This window comes from Anastrepha ludens, chromosome 6 (assembly GCF_028408465.1).
Source record: "Anastrepha ludens isolate Willacy chromosome 6, idAnaLude1.1, whole genome shotgun sequence".
NCBI lineage: Eukaryota > Metazoa > Arthropoda > Insecta > Diptera > Tephritidae > Anastrepha > Anastrepha ludens.
In genome coordinates this window covers 23,396,140-23,405,623 of record NC_071502.1, presented here as the reverse complement: position 1 = coordinate 23,405,623, position 9,484 = coordinate 23,396,140, and the positions used below count along the sequence as shown (strand labels likewise).

At 34.2% G+C, this 9,484-nt stretch overlaps 1 long non-coding RNA gene across 1 annotated transcript; it reads right to left on the bottom strand.

Annotated features, from left to right (window-relative positions):
- Nucleotides 1-2,668: 2,668 nt before the first annotated feature.
- LOC128868061 (uncharacterized) lies at nt 2,669-3,143 on the bottom strand. The gene is made up of 3 exons (XR_008455053.1): nt 2,888-3,143; nt 2,795-2,830; nt 2,669-2,757 (listed from the first exon to the last, which is right to left on the bottom strand). It is a non-coding gene; the product is annotated as an uncharacterized LOC128868061 (long non-coding RNA).
- Between the last annotated feature and the right edge of the window lie 6,341 nt (nt 3,144-9,484).

Here is a 9,484-nt window from a genome sequence, read left to right as displayed (position 1 = left end):
AAAAAAATCTAGACCAGAAAGGTGCCTTAAAGGAAAAACTCAAGTAATCGATTTTCATAATCTTCTCTTGATACAAATTTCTTATCACTCAGGAAGTTTTGCAATGAGAGAAAAAGGTGGTAATCGCTTGGTGCGCGGACCAGGTTGATCGCTAGCTTCGAACGGTCCTCTTGTTGATATTAGAGATCTGAATATAGGGTTTGGCCATACGGAAGCCACTTATAATAAATGATTCCTTTCAAGTTCCACAAAAGTGTATGTTATGTAGTTATGTAAATTCATTTAAAATCATTTTCCTATACTTGAGACAGCAGGATAAACACTTATAAACGAAAATTTGTATAAATTGGGCAGATACCTCTGACGTGTTGGATGTTTTCGGGGTCACCCAAGTTTCAAATTGTTCAGGTGGTATAAAGTACATACTTAAAAGGTCTCGCATTTAGGTTAAGAAGACTTCCGCCTGCACGAAAAACTAAGCTGATAGCGTAGGCAGACAAATCTTCACTGAAATAATTAATTTCTCTAAGTGCTAAGTCAGCATATAAATCGTGTGATTCTGATTTAATAGCAGAATGCAGAAAAGTCGAACGTTTTTTATTCTTAAGATTGTCTAAAAACGAAGATATGAACGCACACAAAGACTCAGAAGTAAAAGCAGTAAGCGGCTCCATGTTTAACATTAGCGAGATGTCCTGCCACTTTTTTACCCACTGAGCACCGAGGCGTACAGTCTCCTCAGCAAGTAAGCGCGGAAGCCTGTATGTTGAATATTCTCTTTGCTGACTTCTGTTGTTAATACACTGCAACTCACAATTGAATGGAACAAACAAAAAACAGTAAAGGAATTTTTTTGGTGTGCAATATCACCTTGATAACGAGCATAAATTTAAATTCTTTGATCGACACTTTACGAGACTTCGATCACTACAGCCATCTAATAAATTATTACTATTATTATTGAAGAGATCAGTCAGATTGCCATGCAACGCTCCCCCTCAACTATAGATTGTCTACATATTTTGTCTCATTCAAATGTTAAATGTTTTTCGTGGTAAGAATACAGATTACGGCACATAAATTCCTGCCAAGTAGCAACTGCTCTATGAATAATCTGTTCTAGTTTTTTGACATGGCATGAATTTAGTTGAAATAAGATATGATCTGTGGATTAGTAACCAATATGAAACGCTTACACACACTCGGCATTTGGACCGTATTATCTTGACTTGGATAAATGTTGCCACCAATATTTGCATGAAAGTAGTGACACATCACAGCTATTTTATAGCAAGTGTTTGATATAAAAGAGTTTCCTTTAGGTCGTTTTCTTTGAATGCCTAGTACAGCTGCACTTAAATGATTACATTAGCTTCACTACAGGAGCAAGTAATAGGTATCAAATTGAGAGCTCACTCGCGTGGCATCGCAATTTGAATACCTAGCATTGTTGTACTTAACAACAACAGGTACAAAATTGAGAGCTCACTGGCATGACATCGTAATGGGTCGCAAGATCTCATAGTTGTACAACAACAGGTACAAAATTGAGAGCTCACTGGCATGACATCGCAATGGGTCGCATGATTTCATAGAGAGCTGCAACTACCGATATCAAACCTTACCTTGTTCCATGCATGAGTATGAATGTAGTTAACACTTATCTTTCAAACGCATTAAAGAATGCTATTGCGTGTCGCTCTTCGAGTATTTTCATTTACATAAAAATGCATTTCTCTAATGAGTAAATTATAGATCCATTCGTTTAACAAAGCTATGCCTTCCAATTCAAGCAAGTAATATTTAGAAATGATAAAAAGAAATAATGAAAATAAACATTTACTTTCAATATTTTTAAGAAGAGTACGTGCAATGTTACTCAAATTGAAAACTTCACTTGCATTTTCAACTACAACGAGAAGCGTAAATTATCTACAGGCACTTTAAGGAGCAACAAAAACAAAGCACCAAAAGCGTCGCTGGTAGAAGATAAAGTTGTAGTGGAAATAAAACAATATCAAACGTACGCTACTCTCGCCAAACTTATTAGTGAATGACTCTGTTATTCTTGTGCTTGTTGTTTTTGCCGGTTTCGTTGCTGATGACCTCGTCGTAATATGCAAGTAAATTGCCGAAGCAAGAAAGTAACTTTCAATTTCGTAATCAGCATAACAAGCAACGAAAGTAGCTATAGAAACAATGACAGCAGTGCAACAACAAAAATGGAAGCCTAACTCAAAGTTTGTTTTGCTTAAGTTGTATGAATGTACAGCAACAAAAACGTTAATTTGAAAAAGAGTAGGCAGACCATCACAACACGCAGTGAGTTGCTTTGTTTGCACCATTAGCAAAAATATTATTAGGTTTCGTCATTAAGAATCACTTAAGAGTGACAACAAAAAATTGTGAAATATTACCAAAAGAAATGAGAGAGTAATAAAAACAATAATAAAGTGAAAATACAGACCCCGATTATCGGCCACAAAGTAATTAAAATGAAGCGCTTAAATTTGTATGAATTATTCAAATGGATTTAGAAATTTCTTCTTACTCCTTGGGTATAAAATGAAATACTTTGTGTATGTAACACTTAGAAAGAATTTCGAAATCGATAAAATCGAAATAATGCAGCTACCAAAAGTAGATGTATGTACATATTTCATATTATTTTTTTTTGACGTGATAACGTCTTATAATTCGATTTAACAGGCTGCACGCACGAAAAAATGTGTCGTTACCTTGCTCATATGTAGTTACCTTGCTCACTAGTGTTACCTTGCTCATATGTAGTTACCTTGCTCATTAGTGTTACCTTGCTCTTTAGTGTTACCTTGCTCATTAGTGTTACCTTGCTCATATTAGTGTTACCTTGCTCATATGTAGTTACCTTGCTCATATGTAGTTACCTTGCTCATTGCATTGAATGAACTGCAAGCGAAAGCGCGGAAGGAACGACAAAGCAAACAAAGCAAACGAACGGCAACGTTCGACATCTTGCTCTCTCCTACTTAAGTGAGCGTATATATGTATGTATATGCGCATATGTACATATATAAATTCACGTATTTGTATTGGCATATGCCTTCTTATTGATTATTATTAATTTGATTTACTTGAGGAATTTAAAATAAAACCAAGTTTGTTAATAATACCGGTTGTTTTAATGTTATTATTATTATTTTTTTATTATATATGAAGGAAAAAATGTATGGTAATATTTACCATATCTATACTAATATTATAAAGAGGAAAACTTTGTTTGTTTGTAATGAATAGGCTCAAAACTACTGGACCGATTTTAAAAATTCTTTCACCATTCGAAAGCTACATCATCCACGAGTAACATGGATTATATTTTATTTTGGAAATAGGGCTCGAGATATAGGTCAAAACGTGGACCCGGGTAACCTTCGGATGTGTATGTACAATATGGGTATCAAATGGAAGCTGTTGGTGAATGCTTTAGTTCAGAGTATTTCCATCCGTTCCGTGACTAGGGTCTCGAGATAGAGACCAAAACGTGGACCCTAGAATGTGTTTGTACAATATGGATATCGAATGAAAGCTGTTGATAAGTGTTTTAATACGGGGTAATTTTCATACCTATTGATGACTAGGGTCTCGAAATATATGCCAAAACGTGGACCCGCCGTGTCTTTGAACCGAATTAAACCAAACTTACACACATTGTTAAGTAGGTATTGAAGATGATTTCCGTATAGTTTGAATACCTATTGGTAGATAGGGTCTCGAGATATAGGTCAAAACGTGGACCCGGGTAACCTTTGGTTGTGTATGTACAATATGGGTATCAAATGAAAGCTGTTGATAAGTGCTTTAATACGGGGTAATTTTCATACCTATATATGACTAGGGTCTGGAAATATATGCCAAAACGTGGACCCGCCGTGTCTTTGCACCGAATTAAACCAAACTTCCACACATTGTTAAGGAGGTATTGAAGATGGTTTCCGTATAGTTTGGGTACCTATTGGTAGATATGGTCTCGAGATATAGGTCAAAACATGGACCCGGGTAACCTTCGGATGTGTATGTACGATATGGGTATCAAATGGAAGCTGTTGGTGAATGCTTTAGTTCAGAGTATTTCCATCCGTTCCGTGACTAGGGTCTCGAGATAGAGACCAAAACGTGGACCCTAGAATGTGTTTGTACAATATGGATATCAAATGAAAGCTGTTGATAAGTGCTTTAATACGGGGTAATTTTCATACCTATTGATGACTAGGGTCTCGAAATATATGCCAAAACGTGGACCCGCCGTGTCTTTGAACCGAATTAAACCAAACTTACACACATTGTTAAGTAGGTATTGAAGATGATTTCCGTATAGTTTGAATACCTATTGGTAGATAGGGTCTCGAGATATAGGTCAAAACGTGGACCCGGGTAACCTTTGGTTGTGTATGTACAATATGGGTATCAAATGAAAGCTGTTGATAAGTGCTTTAATACGGGGTAATTTGTTATGTTATGTTATGTTGTGTTATGTTATGCTATGTTATGTTATGTTATGTTATGTTATGTTATGTTATGTTATGTTATGTTATGTTATGTTATGTTATGTTATGTTATGTTATGTTATGTTATGTTATGTTATGTTATGTTATGTTATGTTTTGTTATGTTATGTTATGTTATGTTATGTTATGTTATGTCATGTTATGTTATGTTATGTTATGTTATGTTATGTTATGTTATGTTATGTTTTGTTAAGTTATGTTATGTTAAAGTATATTATGTTATGTTAATGTTAACTCATTCTCTATATCCATACAAAATATCTATCAAACAAATACAATTAAAATTTTCTTTTGAAAAATGCAACCATTCAATCAGTATTTTCTTATGACGTTATCACGTTAAACTACCGACAGTAAACCGACTTTACAGACAACCTCTTTTTTTGAATTGATTTATTTGATACCCATATCCTAATCTCTACTTAAATTTCATTTTTAAGGAGTTACATACACTTGTAAGGCTGATGAAAAATCACGTTTTTTTTGAGAATTTTTTACAAAGAACGATTTAATAAACAAATAAAATTTTTAATTATTCAAATAATGCCTACTTTAAAGGTAATTATAGCACGTAAAGTTAGTGAAAATATTGAAGTGCATGGCTCCTGCAGTTGACGTCCCAAGCGTCCTCCAAAAAAAGCGTCCACCGCCGGGTGGACAAAATATCTCCGGTTTGGATTATCTGATATCGAAAAACCAATTAGATTATTTTTGTGGATAGATAAAGCTAGGTATTAATCGAAGGAATAGCCAAATTTTAATTTTTGATAAAATGTCGGCTATAGGAAAAAAAATCGAATTTTCTGCAAAAATTTTCGCGAAAAATTGCCTAAAAAATAGAAAAAATCATCAGAAATCTTATTTCTTCGATTAGTACCTGGAGCATGCATCTGAGAAGGTTGTGCTAAAATTTCAAGACGATCGGTTCAGCTGTTTTTGAGAAATCGTGTTCACCGACTTCGAAAACACGGTTTTGAGAAAAACGCGTATAAAGTTTCAAAATCACTTTACATAGAATAAAAATGCCTCTGAAACGCCTTTTCAAATTTGCGTGTAACTTCGAAAATATTCACCGGAACGATATTAAATTTTCTGTGTGCATTCTTAAATATATGTAGGTACATTAAGAAAATAAAATAAAAACAAAATCGATTGAAAATTCTAACTGTATATAACCCCTTAATTAATTTTCTTAATTAGGTGGCAACGTCGCTTTAAAATATTATTGTGTTATGGTAATTTTTACCTTTATATTCACATATTTACACATATTTTTCACAATTAATACATTTTCGTAATTGATTAATTCCCGAAAACAGGTGGCAACCCTGAAAAAAATATTTTTGGACTAAAATTGGTTTAAAATTCTTTCCTTCAATATTTATATTTTAATATTCAAGTGAAATGTGTGTTAAATATATACTTTTGCAATGAAATACAGGTGGCAACGCTATCAAAAATATTGTTTTTCAGATAAATTTTTTTAAAACTATTTGTTTGAATACCTGTGCTGTAACAGTTATGCATATTTTTTAAGCAACTGATACTTTTGTAATAAAAATTAGGGGGCAACGCTACAAAAATATCGTTTTTTGAGTAAAGTTTTCATGAAACTATTTCTTTGAATACCTATGCTATAACGCTTAGGCATACTTTTTAATCAACTGATACTTTTGCAACGAAATTCAGGTGGCAACGCTATCAAAAATATTGTTTTCGAATACATTTTTCTTAAAACTATTTGTTTGAATACCTGTACTGTAACAGTTATGCATATTTTTTAATCAACTGATACTTTTGCAATGAAATTCAGGTGGCAACGCTATCAAAAATATTGTTTAATTTTAATTTTCTTGAAACGATTTGTTTGAATACCTAACCTGTAACATTTAGGCATATTTTTTAATAAACTTTTTTCTCACAGACTTGGGACGGCGCAATCTTGTATTCATCATTCTTGGCCCATGCCAGACTCAAAAAGTCGCAATTATCGATATGCAACTGCTTTTACATTTTTTTTAGTTTTCAGTGTCTCGATTTTCTTAGCGTTTGTATTTATATTATTTATTTTTTTGAATAATTATTCATGTTTTTTCTTTTAAAAAAAGTTTAATTTAACTGGATTAAAAATTTGCGATCTTTTGGATGTGAACAATGACTTGTTTAAAATGGGGTAATTGTTGTAACTGACCAAACTAAGTACCAAATAATCCAGGAGTTAACTTAGTATTGCCACCAGATGTACGCTAAGTTAGTTTGAATTAACAAATAATATATTATATTTGGGGACTAATCCTTGACCGCATTAATGTAACAAATATGTAACTAGCAAAAATTGTATCAAGGGCACGAGTTTGTCGAATCTGGTAATTAACATAACTAATACAGAATGCATTGGCACTGTGACCAGAGAATGTTAATAAGCATCAGAGAATGTTAATGAGCATCATTTTTACATTAACATTCTCTTTATTAACATTCCATTGCTGTGACCAAACAGATAACAGACGATGTCAAGCACTAATCTCATAACATAGAAGCTCAGGTCATGAAAACATTTACTTTGAAGGTCATTGGCAAAGTGATTAAGAGCATCACACAGACGTGTAGTAAAGTGGGGAAATTAGTTGCTTTCTCACACGAAAAAATGTGAAGAATTTTTAATTGCAGAACCGAAGCCGAAGGTATGCATAACTGCTATGCTCATTAAGCTGCACGAACACTCGTCGTTTTAAAAATATTCGTCACTCCAAGTAGCAACTCAAAAATGTAACCAATTTCGTTATTTCCCAAACAATTGTACAGATGCTAGTTAAAATATTTTAATTTTTTATATTAGAGTATCTATTTTCTAAAAAACAAAAACAGTAAACAGGAAATTTATGATTTTAGTGCTGAGCTTAGCAAATAACTTCTCAACTTCATCCACTGTAAATAAAAACAAAAGAGGAAATTAAAATTTTACAACTTATCCAAGACGCAACCCAAAATTACAATGAAACTGGAAAAAATGCAAAAATTACATAAATAAATAACACAAATTTCAAGTTAAAACTAATTAAATTATAACTAAGCTTGAATTACATTACGTGAAGCTGAAAGTATACATACATAGAAGCCCACACATACTAATAAAGGGTGTTTAAGTTTCAAGGGCCGATGTTGAATGTGACCCACTCCTAAATGTCAAGGTTTTTCTGCATTTCATTTGACATTTTTTAATTTCAGACTAACTCAATTTGAACCATGGAAAGATACACAATCGAGCAACGCGTTAAAGTAATTCAGGCTTATTATGAAAACGGGCGTTCAAATCAAAGTGCATATCGCGCACTTCGTGATTTTTTCGGTCAATTTAATCGTCCTAATGTGCGTACAAACGGAAGAATTGTGCAAAAGTTTGAGCAAACCGGATCTGTAGGAGATGTGAAAACACCAGTGCATCCTCGTACAGCTCGTACTGCAGAAAATATTGCTGCTGTTCGCGATAGTGTGGTTGAAGAGCCGTCCACCTCAACTCGTCGTCGTGCCCAACAATTGCACCTCTCACGCTCGTCGTTGATGAACAATATGCATAAAAAGACTTGCATTTACACGCTTACAAGGTGCAATTGACTCAAGAACTAAAGCCTCTTGACCATTTCAAGCGTCGTCAATGGTTAGAATGGTGGCAGAAAATGGCAACAGTGAATGACCAATTTTCGAAGAAAATCATCTTCAGTGATGAGGCACATTTTCACCTCAGTGCGATTGCCGAAAATCCAATGCACTCACAAAGAGTGACTGTTTGGTGTGGTTTATGGGCCGGCGGCATCATTGAGCAGTATTTTTTCCAAAATGAGGCCGGTCAAGCAGTTACTGTGAATAGTGTTCGCTAGGGTGAGATGACAACGAACTTTTTATGGCCCGAATTGGAAGATATGGATGTGGACGATATGTGGTTTCAACAGGACGGTGCCACTTGTCACACAGCTAACGAAACAATGGCTCTTTTGCGCGAAAAATTTGATGGCCGAATAATCTCACGTCGCGGCGATGTCAATTGGCCGCCAAGATCATGTGATTTGACACCGTTGGACTTCTTTCTTTGGGGTTATTTGAAAAAAAAGGTGTACGTCGATAAGCCAGCAACAATTCAAGAGCTAAAGGTTGAGATAATTCGGCACATTAATGGCATAGAACCTCAATTATGCCTCAGTGTCATCGAACATTTTGACCATCGGATGGAGGTGTGCCGCCGAGGCCGCACGTAATTGAGCCTTACCAATATTATCATAATAAAGAGAAATGACAATTATTTCCTAAAAAAATTGTATTTTATTAAAAATCAACACCAGGCCTTGAAACTTAACCACCCTTTATAAGAGAATGCTGAATAAGGATAAGTAGATAAAAGCATGAAATTTTATTGTTAGTCTCTAAATATTCAGGAAAATTCAATACTTAAGATAAATAATAAAGAAATGTTGTAATAAAAATAAAAACTGTACTTTCTAACTTTTTTGAAAGCGAAAACTCATGTCGCTTGGCGGATGTATCAAACCGATTAACAGCCAATATTTTGGATGGTAAAAGACACCTCATAGAAAATTATATTATATCTGCTTTTGGAGCACCCATTACATATTTATGTATTTCCATACAAGGATAATAGATACCAGGTTTGCTCGTTAGGTATGGTGAAAAAAAATTTTTTTGAGGGGAACTAACTAAGCAAGTGAAACACAAAACGAATGACGTCGGCATATCTGTTAAATTCGCTCAGTGCCGAATAACGGTCTGCTGGGTAGTGCACCTCTAAAAATCTGTTCTCCTTGATTTCCATATATTGTTGTTGCAGTGCTGAAAGTGACCTCAAAAGCGCATCCAAGTCTAATTAAAACTTAGTTTAATGCCGAATTATTATTTTTTTATGCGAAACAGGTGTAACGGGCAATTCGT